The sequence below is a fragment of the Melospiza melodia genome, chromosome 1 (genome assembly GCF_035770615.1).
Source record: "Melospiza melodia melodia isolate bMelMel2 chromosome 1, bMelMel2.pri, whole genome shotgun sequence".
Taxonomy (NCBI): Eukaryota; Metazoa; Chordata; class Aves; order Passeriformes; family Passerellidae; genus Melospiza; species Melospiza melodia.
The window spans coordinates 120,563,742-120,583,083 of NC_086194.1; the positions used below are offsets into that span (position 1 = coordinate 120,563,742).

At 40.1% G+C, this 19,342-nt stretch overlaps 1 protein-coding gene across 3 annotated transcripts in view; it reads right to left on the minus strand.

The window, feature by feature from the left end:
- The window catches only part of LDLRAD4 (low density lipoprotein receptor class A domain containing 4), a 242,350-nt gene that overhangs the window by 183,178 nt on the left and 39,830 nt on the right, over positions 1 to 19,342 (minus strand). The gene's annotated exons all lie outside the window — the stretch shown is intronic.

Below are 19,342 nucleotides of genomic sequence, written 5' to 3' on the forward strand. Positions count from 1 at the left end.
ATTTCAAAAGCCATATTTAGCAGAGATGGGGGCAGCAATACAATAACAAAATTGCAGTTAAAAGAGAAAAGGAAAAATACTCAAGACTCTCAAGTCTAGTCTATTCAAAACCACAGTGAAACTATTAGCATTTCATATAGCTGCTTCCCTCCTTTTCTGGAGCAGGAAAAAAGAGAGCTGTGAGCCAACACTATATATGCCATTCTTACAGTCTTCTGCGGTTAAAAACCTCTGCATTTCTTCCTGTCGACTACCAAACTTTGTAGGTCTTGCTGTAGATTATCTTTTTAAAATCTCAATTGTAACACAGATGATACAATTCAGATGCCTTCAGACATTCAATGAGGTTGGTTAAAAACACCCACAGGCAGAAAGGTGGTTACATTTTACTTGATACTGCTACTTCTATAAAGCATGGACACTTACAGCTCACTGGAAACTACAGCTTGTTCCAGACCCAGCTTTTAAAAACTAGGATAAAATTACTTTAATGGGCTTAAAGTGAACAGCAGACAGACACACGTTGAAGAAGATTACTTTAGAAAACAAGGAAGAAAGAAAAGGGGACTTGGATGAGAACCTATCAGTCCCAAATCATCCTGTTCCTTGTGCAATGATGCTTGGCTCACTACTCCCAGCTCAGTGGCACAGGCAGGTTGAAAATATATCTGTGATGATCTTACGACCTATTAATGGATTTTAGATGATGAGCCCAGCCAGAGCTTGCACTACAGGACTGGACCCAAGGTCTACCTGCTGGAGCAGCCCCTGTCAGAGCATGGCAGCCCCAGCAGCCGCTGCTTTGCAGAGCATTGCAAGAGCCAGCTCAGGGATATCCTAGAGAGTCCAAAACTGCAGAGAAGACTCTCATGCTCCTTGGGGTACAGTCAGCCAGGCCTCGAGGGCTTCATCAGGGACCCATCTTGGGTGAGGGACAGAAAGGATCTCTCCTCAAGCGTGCCACTGAAACCAAGTGAGCCTGACACCTGATGAATGTCATTTTCCTTGCAACACATTGAATGGAAGGTAGCTGCTAGCAAAGATGAATCTCAATGGTATTGCTTTTGCCCCCAATTTTCTTAATGCCACTATTACTGAAGAACACATGGTTTTTGTCTCAACACACAGCACAGGAACGACTGATTAGTTACCTGTATTCAAATACAGTCATCTGAATTCAAATCAAACAAGGTTACAGAACAGATTTTAAATGTTTTCCCCATTTCTTACCCAAACATCTCAAACTAATAGAGAATAAAGTGGAAATTAAGGGAGAAAGAAAAAAAAATTATGTGTAATATCTTTTATCAGAAAATACTGTGTAAAAAATTTTAGAATAGTGTTTTAAAAGCCATTATTCCTGAATATTATATAGGTCCTTGAGATACTCTTTCAACCCTTTGAAGTGCTCAATGCAACTAATAACAATTCCATATGAAGCTCTTTTATTCTAAAATATATATAACTGAGGAAATATAATATACATACACAGCAGCATATAGTTCTTTTGGGTCTTAACGTTGTGCTAATTATTCTATAATGACTATAGGTGGATGCTGTACTCATTTCCCAAGCTTTCTCTCTAGTGGCCTAAGTTTCCTCTGTATTTCTAAGAGGAGATCCATATTTACATTTACAGTCTTCTAACTTTTGATTTTGGTTTATAAATCCAAAATTTTGATGCTTCTATTTTCAACACTTTCATTTCACATCTTAGAGATGCTCAAGAGATGTGCAGTAACACATTTAGCATCCAGGGAAATTCTCCTTTTTGATTTCTATATATTAGATATAATAAACTTCTAATTCTTAAAAGAATGAAGTATTTTCACTTTACTGAAAATTAATATTTTATGAAAAGAATAATTATTCTCCACATCTTCAACAGTTTTGCTAAACTAGTTAAGAACCCAGTAGTGCTGAAGAAACGCTAGAACACAGGCAGTTGCAGTAACAACTGCTTATTCACAAGGAAAGATGTAATTTTAACAACATTACAAGATACTGAAACATTTCAAGAGTTTATTTAGACCTTAATATTCAAAGGATAGTGCACTGCATCAGGTTTAAGTCCTTCCTCAAGGACTCAAGGTATGCTGATATCTCTTTATTGCCCTGAGTGTTTTCTATACTGCAAAAGTGCTCTTCTCCCGTGCCAGATAACAAACTCAGAGGTGGCTGCAGGATGGAAGGAACTGGAGCAGGATGTTGGGGGAAGCCTGTGCAGTGCTCAGCCCTTGCTGGGCCTTGTCACCGTTCAAAACCAACTTCAGTACTTATAAAATGCTTGTCCCTTACAGCTATGTAGCCTATTTGGTGATCCTTCTCATTAGGCAAACTTTAGTCAGTCACATTTGCACAATTTCAGGTTTCTCAGATTATTAATGCATCCAAGTGAAGATGACAAAGCAGCAAAAATTATACCACAGCAAATAAGGAAAACTGAAAATTCCGATTAGAACAGCATGCAGAGCTACAACCTTTCTATTGTACTTCACGTTATCCAGAAATTTTCCACTAAAGCTGAGCTTATGTTTAAAGGGAGGAGTTTTATGTTTGTTTCCAACACACTGGTATGTTTGCATGCATGGAAAGGGTCAGGACCTCTGCTGACACATTTCAGTGCTTATCCTTTTCTACCAGAGTGGTGCAGAAATGCTGAACCAACCTGCTTAAGGCCCCAAAAAGTGAAAATACCTATCTAAAAATGAGAGAATAAACCATACTGATAGAACTGTAATAAGGTGTGATCTTTGATGTAACTTTTTTGCAACCTGCAGAGACCCCAGTGGGAACTGATGGCTAGCAAGAGAAAATGTGAACTAGAAAAAACAGAGATGTTCTCTTTGCTCCATCTGTTGCCTTCCTTCCAATAGCAACAAGAACTCTGCTTCCACTTCTGCTTTCATTCATCTACTCTGCAGTGTTTTATGAGTCTCAGAAGCAAACCAGAGCAAACCATTGTGATGTATAAATAGATAGCTGTGCTATAAGGACTTTTGGCTACTAAGCACTTACAAAATGGAGTATCTAGAAGAAAAATCAAACCCACTTATTTTCATCCTCTCTGCTTTTCTCAGATTTGGTCCTGAGGAAGACACACCCATCTAAACCTCACATGAATTGCAAACAGAAAGTATTTTGACTATTTAACATCTTTTGTGTCTTACACATTCTCATGGAATATTTAGCTAGTAAACATGTTATTTCCCTTTTCTAAACTTTCAAAGATGTAAAAGGGTAACAGTAAAAAAAGAATCTGAGGGAGAAAACTAAGCAAAGAGTATAATGAAATTCTGCATTAATATCTACATTTTATGAAGTATTATGCAACCATCAGCCAGGACAAGACTGGAGGAACTTGTTCTGAAAGAAGAAGTGAAATATTGCTTTTTCCAAGACTGATATTTCTGTAACATCTTGAAAAACTCAAAAGCACTGGCTGACATGTAAATGCTGCAATTTGGTTTGGTGTTTTTGTTTTTTTTTTTTTTGTTTGGAGAGGGGATTTTTCCATTTCCTTTCACTATATAAAGTCTGCTTCTCTGGCTAATGCTTTGGTTCCCACACAGGCTTGAAGAACTCACTCAATGTGTTGCCAGAAGAGCTACATCCATAGGAAACATTTCCTGTGATAGCCCTTGGCATCCTTTGGGATGCTAAAGGACAGCATTTCACTAAGGTGTACAATACATTTCCCAACAGGAATATCTGCACAGGGAGCCCACACATTCACATTTTTTAAGAAAGTCACTGGACAACTTGTGAGCTGTGCTTTAAATTAAATTAATCCAGGGAGGACTCATGCTTGGATTTCTTGCTTTCAGGTGAAGGAGTGTAAAAGGGGAGAGAGCTGGAGCTACCCTGCCCTGCTCTCCCTGTGGTCCCTGCAGAAGGAGGGTGCAGCAGGGGCAGCCTCACTCCATGGCTGAACGGAGGGCAGGAGCACGGCGGGCTGGGCTGGCAGCGTCCCATCTCAACGGGAGATGGGAGCACATCTCCAAGGACAAAAGTCTTCAGGCTGAAACCCACACAAGCACTGAACTATCAGCATGCTTCAACACTTTGCTGAAGTAATGCCTATACTTCCCATAGGTTAAGGCAGCACAGACTTGGATATTTCTTTAAGTTGTTTCTGGGTACAAAAACACTTGCAACTTTTTTATTTAATTTAACTGTTTTGTTTCAAAATATCTTTTAAAGTTTGCTAAAGCCATTTAAAATGAAGCTCTTGTGGACACATATAGCTCACCTCTCCAGTTCCTTTTGGATTTACCAAGTTTTCCAGGGTTTGTTTTTGCTTCTTACAGAGATTCAAAACTAGATAAATTAATAGCAACCAATTCTACCTCATCTTTTTCAGTGGTAAAGCCTGCATTTTACTGTGTGATCCTCATTTATTTTATTTACTGCTATCTACAATTTGTCTTCCTTCCAAGATAACATTGCACCAGTGCTAAGTAAATCCTGCTTCTTGGGAAATACTGTGCTCTATAACTCAAAGACTACTTAAAAAACTCAAAGCAACTTTCACAGGAGACCATACACAAATCAAACAGAAAACCAGATGTTCGAAATATGTTTATCTAAGCACATCTTTCTCTCTGTCACACACGCATGCACACATATAATTTGCTTTTACTTTCAATCTTCCATATTTGCATAGGTCAGTTGGGACTTTTTAAACAGCTGCTGTATTTTACTTTTTTGGTGCATTTCAGTGACATACAAAATGAGTTTATATGTTATGTTATACACATTTATTTTCCTACAGATATTCTTAGATACTCTTAGGCTTGTCAAGGAATCGTGTCGAAGCTTTTTCTTACTTCTTTTTTGTTACAACACTCCCTAAATTGGGGGAAATGGACAACAAGCAAAGCAAGGTGGTCTTTTTTTATTAGCTGAAGCAGGAAACAGGTCTTGAGAAGAGGGCTTATGGCCAAACCCCAGCAGTGTTTTTCCTAGCCTGTTAAGAAAATGTTCTATAAAGCAAAATATATCCCAAACACAAGCACACACTACAAAAAAACATTGCAGACAAGATCCAGCTAAAAAGGAAAAGGATAACTGTTCCAGTACAGACACTTCTCCTCCTCTTCCTCCTGTTTATTTCTTTCTGGAATGAAGAAACACACTGAAGCAATGGCAAAAAATTGGTCTGTCTGGTAACTTCATGCTGAAGTAAATAGCCTCTGGCAACCATGTAGAAAGTATTATTTCCCAGAATTACAGAATATGCCAAGTTGGAAGAAAAATTATTGAGTCCAGCTCCAGGCCCTGCACGGCACCATCCCCAAGAGTCACACCATGTGTCTGAGAGCACTGTCCAAGCAGTTCTTGAACTCAGGCAGCCTTGCTGCTGTGACCACTTCCTTGGGAAGCCTTTCACGTAGGAAGAAATCCTACAAATAACTAATAACACAAACAAACATGCCACAATCTCTTCCATTCATCTTCTTAAGTGAAATAATTGAATCCTCTATTTTCTGTCTCTGCAAACAAACTAAGAAGCCATTTTATCATATCTGTGCTGACAGAATGCAGTCAGTGGAAATCTTTACTAAGATCTCCACAGCAAATGACTGGATTTGGATGAGGTAAGTATTGGGAGAAATTGTACAAGTTGTGTAATGCAGTGCAAGTAAGAAGACTGCATTGTTTATTTTTGCAGCTTAATAAAACTATAATTATCAGAATCTGTCACAAGAAGTTATTAATCATGCTGCCCTGTGAACCTGACCGGTCAAAGAAAAACTTGACCTCTAAATTTTATTTGCCAAAATAACAAAAAGGTAGGAAGAGCAGAATCCAGTCTCAGTATTTTCCCAGAAAGGGTCACTATTTGAATTTGCAGAAGGCTGGTAGAAGCAAAAATTACACTGAACAGTAATTGAACAGATTGAGAAAAAGATGACAAATTTGACTGGTGTTTCTGTGACTTGTTTGGGAAATGAGCAGTAGACAGAATCCATGGGAATCCTGCATATCTCAAGACTGAGTATCCAACATCTAGCTACAATCCAAAAGGCATTTAGCAATGCTGCACACCACTGGAAAAACTGTGGTTGTCAGTCACAGCTGCAGAACCTGACCATCCAGACAAGGAGCAGCAGGACCGGGAAGTGACTCATTTAACCCTCTCATGCCACAATGGATGTGTGAGCAAGGAGGGGAGACCTTAGGAGAACACAACACAGTGTGCTCTGCTGTCAGACCATCATCAATGCGGAGCTGAGCATACGATGAGACACATTTATCTCCTTCTCCACTCCCACAGAAACCCATGGCTGCTTCAACAAAATCTTTCTTCTGGCTCCCGTTCACCTCATCCTGAGAACCCACCACACAGACACACTCACTGTATGTTGTTTACAAGCTCTCCATTTGCCAAGTTCCTGGTTTTTTATCAGCCAACACAAGCTCCTCAAGCTCTTTATTTAAGCTTTTAGGTGTAACGGGAGCACATGGTTATTTGCCATCTCTGTGCATTTCTGTTGCATAATAAAAGCAAATGGGCAGTGCTTCTTTTCTGGAGCAAATTACAATTATGTCATACATGCCCATCATCCCCAGAGGATCCAATGTCAGGTTTCCCCTCTCCACTGACAGCATTTTCTGGGCAAGGGCATCACATCCACCAAAAAAAGGTGCACAGATGATAGCAGCTTCTCCCATTGCATTGATCAGAGCAGCCAAAATGCCTATTACACACAAGGAAGACAGACACACACACCTACTACGCTCAAAAAAGTCAAGAGTTGTGTGGATCTAACCAAGCTGCACTTTGTTTCTGAAAGCAGAAATATCTGCACATTGTTCTGGAAAGAAAGTGTCGAAGACAGTATCTCTCATGTGGAAATCTCAAGCATCTTAGGGGCACAGAATGACAAGAGTCCTCCCACAGTACGGGAGACCATGGAAGTAAAAATATAAGGGAATCTAAAAATTCAAGGGTTGGTTAATAAGAGTTACCCAAAATTATTCCAATTTCTATCAAAACACAGGGTACAACTGAAAAAGCACAACACTATGCTCATTTCGACAAATGCAAAATGCAGAAGAGAACAGTTCTAACTGTAAGGAAAAAAGAACTGATGCTGAAGAGACATTCAGGGGTGAGGAAGCTGCTGGAGAATGAAACCACAGTCTTGGAATACAAAGCTACTACCTACACAGCACTGGGGCTTGCTATGCACAACTCTGGGGAGTGAGTGTGCTCTGCCAGCCTGAAGAGGGAAACAGCATCCTGTGCACCTGGGCCAAGATCAAAGCAAATTCTCTTCTACTAAGGAGTCAAACATGAGTTATACAATTGAATTAGCATAAACTGACACCATATTATTTGAAGAAACACTGATAAGAATGGCCTTTCTGGAATGCTGAATCAGTCAGTGCAATTAACACCCATCTGCTGTGATCAGCAGCTGTTCAGGGGGGGGCAAGGAAAGAGAAAAGTCCACTAGTATTTTATGCACATTACTACACAAAACTAGTTCTAGCTTCTTGTGAATCAAGCCATACCACAAAACTTCATTTGGTTTATTGACAGTGACTCAGGAGCCAACATCATCTGCATGCTGCGTGAAGAAATGCAAATGGAACATTATCCAGACAAGAAAAACCCAACTTGAAGAAAATTTTGACAGCACTGAGCACATCAGCTACAGGGTGTTCCCAGCACTACTTGGAGCAGCACAGGAGACACAGGCAGTCTGTGCAGTGCAGGCTCATGTGTATGCCTCTCCCAGCCTCAAGAAGGCGTGCAACTATTTCTGACTGCACAGATCCACTTTACTTCCAGTACCATAGAAATCTTAAAAAGATGTGTGACTGTATCCAAAGGGGCCCTTGTTATAACAAATACCTAAAACTTCTCCTGTAGAATGGCACCAGATTTCAGATGACTGAAAATCCATGAGTTATGCTGATGCACACTCTACCAGCTCTTTCGCACTAAACTACAACCATCTACATGATGTAATAGGAGCTTTAAATTCCTGTTTGCCTCCATTAAGACCGGGTCTCCATTTTGACCAGTATCTAACCAAACTGGTATGTTTAAATTGCATCTCCATCATTACATTATGGCTGAGTTCTGAACTTCATGGAACAATTCAGATGGATCCAAACCATTTCTTCAACATGGTGTCCTGCTGCTCTGCTTTCCAGAGCATCCACTTGAATGTCATCCTCTGAATGACACTAGATAACAACAAGATTAATATGTATCAGAAGCCATATCTGAGCAAAACTTTCTCCTGTGTCCACAGTGGTGTTGTCCATGCCAGACTAAGGAAAATGAACTTTGCCTTATTGCTCAATAATCCAGATAACACTGAGGAAAGTGTTCTTTCAGCATTTTAAAGGTGTGTGCTTTTGAGCCCTACAGTCAATGGGGCATAAGTAATTGCCTCAGCAAGTCTTAGCTACAATTAACAACACAATTTTACTCCAGTGTTTAACACATAAATGAGAAAAGGAACAAAATAATGGGTTAGTATTTCTTGTATTTTTCTTGGACTTAGTACATTGGACTTCATATTTCTGGGCATGTTATCTGATCTCTCTGGGCTTCAGATCAAGTCACTAAAGTACATATAACTTCTACCTGTGGATTAAAGAGCTATAAAAAGCTTAGGAAACAGAAGTGTTACTGGTAAAACAGACAGAAAATGCTAAAGCAGAGCTTTGATTAATTTTTGTTCTCAAGAGAATATATCATTCTGCCAAAATCCAAACCAACTCAATTAGCACTGTAAAATCATGCCAAAGAAAGAGTTTTAACTAAGGTAGAGTCAATGATTCTTTATTTCCAGGTAATACCAACACACATACTCTGCTTCAAGTCTGGCCTTCTTCAAAAAATATACTGGAAAACTACACCAAAAAATCTCAAAAAAATCACATGAAAAGCACATCAGAAAGCAGTATCCTATGGTGATCAGCTAAATCTCATGTCCCAGAAAACCACAGTTCATTCTCTCCAATTCCCCATTACTCAAGATACAAAAGGAAAAGGTTATTTTCTTCCCGTGCTTGAAGGACAGCTTTTTACATAAACAAACTGCATAAAGGCATGGGAGGCAATGCTGTTAACAGTTAAATCTGTGATATTCCTGAGAAGTTTTTGCTTAGCACAAATAAAAGAGAATCTCAGCTCACTCACTTCAGCTTTAATTCATGAAGCATTCCTAGTCCTAACTGGCAAAACCAAACAACTCATTAAGAACACCGTGTTTGTGTAATCTAGTGCCTTATCTATTTTCTGCCAATGTTTTTTTAATAATCTATTTATTTTAACATGCCCTTGCTGTATTTTAAAATCATTCTTGCTATGCTCATGTACAGTGTCTGGGTGCAACTGAGGCCTGTGACTGCATGAAAGTGCAGAAATGTGTTACTGACACAATGCTGACAGCATCTCCCTTAGTAACAGCGAGGGGAGGTCGACCAAACAACTCAACAATTGGTATTCTTATGAAGGAAAATTGGGCTGATTTGTTTTTTTTTCAAGCAAACATCCCATTCAGCTGTTCTCATTACTCTCCACACATACCATCCCTTAGCTTTGTTTTGTGTTTTACAGCAGCCTTTTAAAAGTACAAATCCACAACTTTTACGTTCAAATGTCCAGGAGATTACATGTGCAGTATTTCAAGCCTACCTGTCAGTCCTCTCTCCCACCACCACAACCCTCTGCAATAAAGACAGATTCCCATAGGAAGGGCCTGCACAGTCGTAATTTATAAATAACTGCAAACTGTAATTAAAGCTTCACAGCCCCAAACAGAAACACTGCAATCTCATATTAGAAGAAAATAATGATCTCTGCAGATGAACAATCATTATCTTCCTTGTTAAGTCATAGAGCTGCAGCTTTGTATTTCCCAGCTGTTAAGCTACCATCAGTCTTACCACAAAAAAAAACCCCACAAAACTACTTTTTGCCTTTCAACCCCACCAGCCCCCCTTTAAAACAAGTGGAAAATTTAATGAGAGTCTGACTTTGTGCCTTTGATAATTAAGCTTCCAATAATATGAAATTTTTTCTAACAGGAGCATCTGCTTGCTGCATTGCAGCCCTACAGCTAAAAAAGCAGTGGACTTATTAATAAAATACAATAAAGAACTGAACATCTGGGTGGGAAAGATTCACAGAAAGGGAGAAGCTTGTTTTCCTCTCAAAATATTTAGGAGACAGCAAAGCTCATCCAAATAAAATGTAGTTTTTCTGTTGAGGAAGCAGCTGGAATCAATGATGCTGATTATTCTTACTGCACTATATCCTGCTGTAAGAAACAAACCTATTTAGAGGAAATAGAGGGGAAAGCAGGAAAATCCCTCCTGTAATAATCTACCACACAGTTAAAAGCTCCTGGTAGCACAACCCATTGCCATGCCCAAGGAACAGGCAGATGGGTATACATAAGTTCTTTCTGCTAACAGCGCTGGCAGAAAAGGGCTTCGTATCAACACTTCAAATACTGAAAAGAGAAAACAGGACAAAAATAAAACAAGAAACACTAAGATCCCAGAAGAGTTAAATAGCTAGAATTTTGGATCAACAATTTGAGCATCTTATATAACACAGTTCATCATATGGTACCCAGTCACTCATGCATCAAGAGCAGAAACTGGGTTAACTACAAAATTTCTCAGAAACAAATTGAAACCTTGATTTTAAAACACTTCTAAATGTGCCAGATACTTCAGTACACTGTTCAAAGTTAATTACCATCAAACTAAATATCTGTGCCTCACATTCTTTTTAAATGCAAAATCCGTGGGGCTGCACGCAGATCCTGCAAATGGCACTCGCTTTCTGGAAGGCTTTGCAGCATTTCTTTGCACCCCTGAGCTAAGAAAACGTGAAGGTGTCCAAAAACCTTTCTGAAAGAGGATGGTCAGCCCAGAACCCACAGGTAAACTGGAATCTTCCATGCAGCAGTGATGTGTAGGCTTGACTGCATCACCCCACCTCTGGCTGAAAGGGACACACCCCATGCCCTGGGACCACTGCCTGCCCTGCTGTCTTCTGGGACACCAGAAAAACATTAAGGGCTGCTGTCACTGAGGGGACAACCCCAGAGGAGCTGCATCATGCATCTCTTCCTATGGCAAAAGGAAGGATTACTTTTCTGAGTCCCATTTTTTGGAAGGAGTCGGTTGCTACCCAGTACATGCATAAGATAGCAAGACTGATCCTGATTTATCTAGACATTTTTCTGCCTCTTCTTATCTCTTCTAGCTTAAAACTCCTTGTGTGGTGTTTGTTGGTGTTCTTTGTTCTTAAACAAGATGCAAGAAAAAGCAACCAAAATGATGTGTAATGTCTGTTCCCTGCCATGATGACAGAACTAAAACCAAACCAACCAACCCCGGTATGTTAATTCAGTGCACATTATGGATTGGTAATGGGCCATTTTTAGTCACATATATCTTCACAATTTTAGAAGTCAAAGGTTTTGCTACTGTTTGCATCATCTTATACATAAAAATATGTGGATGTAAACCCTATTTTTTACCTGTTGAGACTTCATGACATGACTGAAGTTCCACATTTATTTCAGAGTTCAGAAAAGGCTCCGGGATTTTTTATGAAAATCATACAGAACTCACGAGGAGAAAAAAATCAAATATGCATTGCAGAGAGAGCTGTGTAGATTTTTAACAAATAACCAAGCCAAATTTACATTGTAGCCAGAAGCAAACATCAAAAACTTCAGTTCAGAGGGGTACTTTTTTAGTAACACAATCACTTCAGGAAACTATTAAAATGGCACAAACTTAAAAGCATAATTGGCAAAAACTGAATGTAGTTCAATTCCGGTTTCCAGCTCAATACCTTTTTTGCACACACATACCTTACCTTCCATACTCACCTGCATAATATGAACTACCAAACTGCACTCCACCAAAAGTCTGAACTGACAATGCCAAATTTTAATTGAAACAAATGAGCGAAGTTGGGCAACGCTTCTCATGAGCATTTTATAGGGAACTTAGCAGCAGTCACAGCTGGGATAAACCTCCACCCCTGCAAGTGAGAAAGGGATCTAGTTTCCTCCTTTTATTTTAATCCTTCCTTCAAAAACCCAGACAAATCTGCTAAATTAAAAAAGAAAAAAACCACTGCAAACGAACAGTCTGACAAGTAGTGACTTCAAGAAAAATGTTATCTTCTCCCTCTTAATGAATGAAAATACATTCTCCCAATTCAGAGGCATTTTCTCGCAGCCTTTTTATATGTCAGCAACTTGCAACAACCTCTTGTCATTTTAAGCGCTACGCAAAATGTCTCTGAAAACTGTTGGTGTATTTGTGTACACACTTGTGTGGAAATGTCTTTGTACAAAGCCCTGGACGCAAACCTGGATGCCTGCAGTAAATGCTCTTCTAGAGCACTTCATGCCACCACTGCAGACGTTTTACTGCTTAAAGACAAGACTAATTTACACTAAAAGAAAAAATCACCTCATAAGAATATGAGTCAATCCTCCTCCAGGTGCTTTTGCTGCACTTAATAAAGCAATTTTATCGTGAAAGTGAATGGAATAGAGGCAAAGGACACCTACAAAAATAACAGGAACTAAACATACAGCATTCAAATTGAAATCTATTAGCGATACCTCAAATCTAACTTTAAAATCCAGACTTCTCTCTGTTATTCCAGTTAGGTGGATGAAAAATTCCCTACTTCACTGTTACACCTGCTCCTTAGGAAAGAATGCCCATGGATGATATAAGGCCAGGTGGGAACAGTCCAAGGTGACTGTAGCTATAGCACTGTCAAAAACCCTTTGCTTATACTTGGTTTTGGAAAAACAAAAAGATCATCTGAGATGAAGGAGGGTAAATCTGTCTCCATTTCCAACTGGTTCTTGACTCCTTGGGTGAGCTCATCAATAAAACATCACTGCTTATAATAGTCATGCAGTCCACAGAGAACTACACTACGATTACGGATGTCACTAAAAAGTCACAGCCCTAAATTATTTTTCAAATGCATTATGCAAATGTAAGTAAATGTATTTATTTCTGCAACCAGCTGAATCATAGCAGAAGTAAACTTCTGTTTCCTTACTGAATTTTTTAACTTCAAATCTCACATGCAATCTATGCAGTACATTATAATACAGCTGCACAGAAAAGCACCTCTATAATGACAGACAAGCCCTAAAATGTAACTGCTGCACCTGTTCCCCTTGGGAATGCTGAAGATGCTGGGCAAATGCCCTTTGCTCACATCATTAAAACAAACAAAGCCACTGTCATGAAATCATTCACTGCACAGAAACTTTATAAGTTCTTCTATTATCTTTTATAGCTTAATTTGAGCATTGAGAATCTCTGGAGTGCTTTGCAGCACATTAATAAGAGACATTTGCTTTATAAAGTTTATCATTATTACTATACAGCCTATGTCAGCTCATTACACTCAAGTTTGGGGGTTTTATTTTAAAAAAAATTTTCTCAGCCCAAGACTTGACTTTCTCAGTGAATGGTAAAGGCAGTGGTGGTTCCCGAGGTCTCTTTCACAGAACTGCTGCTAGTTCATTTTCCATACTGCTTTAAGAGCCTATTATTGCTAAAACTGATGAAAGGATCTTCTCTGAAGTCATGAGGCACCAGACCCTGACTGCACTGCTATTTCCCTCACTAAAATCAGGGGCTACCAGAAGTGCTACTGGAGATAAAGAAAACAATACCGGAAGTGGCAGTTGGCAAACAAGGGAATGTTTCAGTTTTTAAACAAACTCCAGTGTTTCATACAGCAGTCAGGCTACTTAAACACTTCAGAGCTTACATCAATCTTTATCCCATAAGTAAAGCTGAACCTAGAGTCAGTCATTTGAGGGGTTTGAAGACAGACATAGAGGAACACACAGGCAGCAGAGGCCAGACCGACACCAGCAGCTTTCACCAGCCTCACAATAATCCCTCAGGGCCTTCCCTGCTTCTCTGACAAACTCCCTATGCAGGTGGATGCCCCAACACAGCAGTAAGAGTATAAAACCCCACAACTGGAATGGCTTGGCTCAGCCCCTGAGGGCTACACAACCCCTTTTTCTGGAGTGAGCTCCATGTTGGCTTTCCCGAGGCTGGTGCAGCTCAGCCGCCCTCAGGAGCCCTTCCTGCCTCAGTGCCCAGGTGGGAAACACAGGGGAGGCCCAGAGCTGGCCCATCCAACTCCACCCAGCTCCTACTGGGAAGGATCCACGGGAGCATCATCAGTGGGGACCTTGTGTTTCTGGAGCCCTCCCCAAAGATGGAAACCTCCACCTGGATGTGGAGCACAAGCTGTAGCTCAGCACGGGGCTCTTAGTGAAGCCCTCATGTGATGACTACCACACATCAGAAGCACCACTGCAGTGCTTGTGGCAGAATTTTCCTGATGTCTGAGCTGGTGTATTCCTGTAGGATCCCCAACAGACAGATCTTGTGGGAACCCAGAACATCCCTCTGGCTGTCCTGAGCAGCCAAGAACATCCAGAACATCCCTCTGGCTGTCCTGAGCAGCCAAGACCCCTTCCAGGGGTCTCAGGGACCCTGGCACAGAGGCCAAAATGCCTGTGGTTTTGATTATGACCTGTGGAGCAAGTTACCAACCTTATATGAAGATCATCAAGCCACAACAGTTTAGGAAGAATAATAGTGAAGTTATCACGGGGTGGAAAAGTAGATTTTGGGCTTTTTGGAATGGGGGTTCAGGAGGCAAGACGGAGGGATCTGGGCATGTTCAGCCTTTCTCCTTCTTCTTGGCCTCCATCTTCTGTTGTGATGTTGGCACTTACAGATTGGTTTAGAGCAGACGCTCAGGGTCTAACATAGGTGATAGGTATTGGAAAGTAATTGTAAACATTGTATACGTAGTTTCTAGTGTAAAGACATAACACCGCCCCAGGGCAGGCAGAGTGCCTCAGACTGTCATGATGAGTGGACCTCAGCAGGACAGGAGAAAGAATTTTATAGCTAAGATACAATAAACAACCTTGAGACCAAGAAATTAAAAGCCCTGACTCCTTCATCAAGCACTGGGCTGGGAAAAGAGACTTCCCAACTTTTCTCGGGTCACTGACAAGCCAGAGATCCCAACAGGATCTTGGCCTAAATCTGCAAACAAACTATTTCAAACAAAACAACCACAAAGTGTTTTTCAAATCATGCTTCACTTTGTTAACAAATACTGGCTATCCACACACTTTTGTAGTTTTTTTCCCCCCCCTCAATGCTGCATCCCAACATATTAACCATGTTGGATTTCTCCCAAAAGGGGTAGGAGAAGGGACAGAAAGCACATGCAGGCTTGCTGGACCATCAAAGGCATATAACATTTTTAATTTTTCTTACACAGTAAAAAGCATTATTTAAACTCCCATTTCTTCACAGAACTTCTTTGAACAGAATTTATTTACTCAATTAGTTCTAAAACCCAACTCCCTAAGCAAATAAATGAGTGCTTAAGTATGGTGATGTTTAATTAATATTGCCAGAATATTAACTCATTTTTAACTATGAAATCTCACTGAATCATTTTAGACACACATAAATGCAAATAAGTTTTTCCTCCATTTCTACCCAGATCCTTGTGTACTCAAGAGACTGCAAGTAATGGATTTTAAAAAAATTAAGAAATCTCAATCTCTTTACGATCAAGAAATATAAACAAAAACTAAAAAGGTGGGCTTTTTCTACTATATAAGGATTGCAAAATTTCTCCATGAGCTCTGATACTCTCAAACAGAGGAGTCACATCAGTCTCATGTTGATGAAAGCATCATGAAAGATTTCTCTTTCTGATCAAACCCTTGAAAGCACAGTACAGAGAACATTATTAAGATGTTCAAATCATGTTCCTAAAAATGATTGTGTCGTTCCCAGTCTATTTGGGAATATGTACTAAGTTAATCAAACCGACAGATGTTGCAGCAGAACTCAAAACAACCCAAGTCCTGCTGTTCCTGGAGCCCAGCAGTCCAGAAGCTCAGACCTTTCATATTGACTGTATCTTCCCAGTACTCCCCAGCACAGCACTTACTTTAACATAATTTGTGTTTTTCTCAGAGTCCAGGACAAAAATGCTTTCAGAAATGAAATATGAATGTCTGATACTGCTTTTCTTCGTTGTCCTCAGAACGCTGCCTCAGACTTAGTTAACAACTCTGTTCAAACCCTGCTTTGACAGGAGAACCATGTACCCCCTCAGGGGCTTTTAACAGTTCTTTATTGCCTCAGTTAGATGTGGGTACACTTAGGTGAGACAAGGAATGCTTTACTACCGGTACTTACCGGTAGCACTGGAAAGTTAAAAAGCAAAAACCAAGTTTCTGTCCAATTTCTAAATAAGCAAGGACCATAAGCTTCTAAAAAAAGTTTGCCTAAGTATTTCCTTTTTATAAATGCAAAACATGCTTTACATTAATCCCATTATTGTAAACCATGGAGCCATTCTGACTAAAATAAAACACACCGGAATGCAGGCAGCCAGCGTGGAAAACTTCAGTCCAAAAGTTAAAGACATGTGAATTAATGTGCAGCTGAAAACAATCCTACAACAGCAAATATTTAATAAATAGCAGTAGTTAGATTACACACAGTTGTTTTACAGTATGTGCATGTGTATAATTCACACACATTCCCTTCTCACTTTGGAACCCTGAAGATTAGCAAAGCTTCCCTGGAAAACTTCTACAAGAAGTATTTCCCCTAATAGCAAAAACTTTCACTAATAATACAGGAAAAAGAATGCCAAGAGTATGAGTGTAAATCCTTGGGTAGTAAGCAAGGTAGTTGCCAAGACATTACTCTTATAGAAACACACACAATCCATCCAAACACGCACCAAGAGTCCATGATCTGTTTACAATTAAATCTGATGCATTTCCTTGTATGTGTAAAATATGTATGTGAAAGATTCTAAATTTCTGAGTTTAAAAGCCTGTTCCTGTCAAATTGGGACATTCAAGGAGATCTTCAAATCTCCAAAGAGGAGGCTTCCCCAAAGATGTTTCCAAGAAGAAAAAACATACAAGGAACAACACTAACGTATTGTAACACTAATGTAATCTATTACAAGGCTATGCAAAAGAATTTTTAAAACTAATTTAATGTGGTAAGAGGGTAGCTCTTTGCTCCCAATGGATGTGGATGTAAAACAATCTCCAGAGTACTGTCAGAGCACTTTCAGGAGCCATCACCAAGAGCACCGTGGTTACCAACCACCTTGCAGGCACTGCATCTTCCACTCTCCCAGAACAAGAGCAGGAGATAATGCAGGCTTGACAGCTTCTGCCTGCTTGCAGGGTGAAGGCAGACATAGATGCTGTCATGATTCCATGGTGTCGGCATGACAACAAAATTAATGCAGAGACCACTAACCAAAGACAAAAAATTTTAAAACTTCAACATGTGAATTTGTTCTACTTAGAAAAAGTGGGGGAAACAGGATCCTCCGCAGCTTGTCAAAAGAAAGGGCAAATATTTTTCTCTCTCCTTGAGCTGTCTTCTCATGAGTTTAGTCACAAGAGAGCTCTGCTATAGCAGAAAGAATTTCACCTAAAACAGGTGAAAAACCGACCAAAGCCAGTCACCCACAGTGACTCTGCCTCATAGTGTCCACTCCAGCCAGAAAAGGAGAAGGGAATCTGGGTAGGACATGGGCTGGAGCAAAAGTATTTCTTAAATCTCCTGTGGTCTGCCAGAAACAGAAAATAGGAGGATGCTAAAATGCAGAAGTCACCTTGCTAGCCCTCTTTAGGGCCAAAAATAAACACAGAAAAAAAAATCCCTATTTTATAAGGCATATTTTTAACAAACTGATTGGTCAGGCTTTTAGAGTTCACAGCCAAGCAATTCTTGGCAAATATGAGGGATAAAAACTAAAGAATCTCGAACAGATAAATTTATCAACCAGGAAAGTCATAACCAAACATTCAATAGAAGACTACTGAACTCAGTTGCTAACTGCTTAATGCTACCACCTAAATTTGACTTGTTAATTGTGCCCTTGTTTTAAACCAGAGGTCTGATTAACAGCTTCCAGGTTAGTGTTTAAGCTCATGACATTAAGTCAAATGCAGTTAATGGAGCAAGTTTTTTCATGTTAAGGAGGATGAAAATATTTTTCTTTTAGAAGGCACAGCCTCTGGCTATCTCCAAATTATAGAAAAACTACAAATCACAACTTAAAATAAAATATACTAGTGAGTATGTTACTAAAGACAAGATAGAGACCATCTGAAATTGCCTAGAGGCAACTAAAAATACTTGCTGAGGTGAAACAAGCCATCTTTGCTCCAAATGTAAAACCACCTCCTGACAGCTCTCCAGGCAGAGTAGGAGAGTTAAGAAACACAATTCAGCTTTGAAGGGTATGATCTCTCAGGGTTTGTGGAAAGTTGCTTTAGATAAATTATGAAAGAAGTGAGTAGGAGTCATGAAGGTAAGGCAAAAATGGAGAGAAAGAACCAAGTCAAAATGGTTTGTAACAGCCAAGACAAATGCCTTTTGCCAAAAAAAACAGGAGAATCCCCAGTAAGAGGTATTTCCCCAAGCAGCAATGAACAACAAATTATCATTATGAGCATTGCTTTCTAGCCTTCTATGCTGATCAAGCAGCTGCATTTTCCTCAGGAAACTTCAGCCTCTCTAGTTTCTCTGTATGGGATGAGAAATGGTTTTACGCCTTTCAGTAAAAACACAGAGGGAAAATCCATGAGGACTTTCTCACCCTGCCCTTGCCGCAGCTGTGCACTCAGCAGAGGGGACAGGCAGTCAGGGACTCCTTCCACCCCCACCATCCATGAGTGGGCTTGTGCCCTTCACTGCTCTTCATGGACTCACACAGGTCTCTGCAGATTTGGTCCAGATACCACTGGGATCACTTTTGGGACAGTTTCTCCTTTCCCCAGCATGTCTTCCAGCTATGCTAGTAACTCCATCCCAGCAGGACACAGCATTCCCCACTGCTCTGTCCTCCCTAAGAGGGATAAGGATTGATGATTTTCAGGCTCAAAGCACATCTCCCTGAGGTAGGGGTGACTGTGAAGGTGAAGGACCCACCAGCAGACTACTTCCTGGCAGTGAGCAGGGCTTGTGTTTTGTCCCAGCTTTAAGTCCAGAGCCTAGGAACAAGCCGTCAGGGATTTCTTTCAGTGCTGCAGACTTCATGATGGGTTGGCTTCTGCCCCTCAATAACCCCCCATACAAAGTATGAGAGCTGAAAGCTCTGCTTTCATCAAAACAAGAAAACAATGAAGGCAGCACCTCCACTTTGGTTTTATAAGTCTTTTTTATGAGTCATCATACAGCATGAACTAAAACTAAAAATCTATGTTGC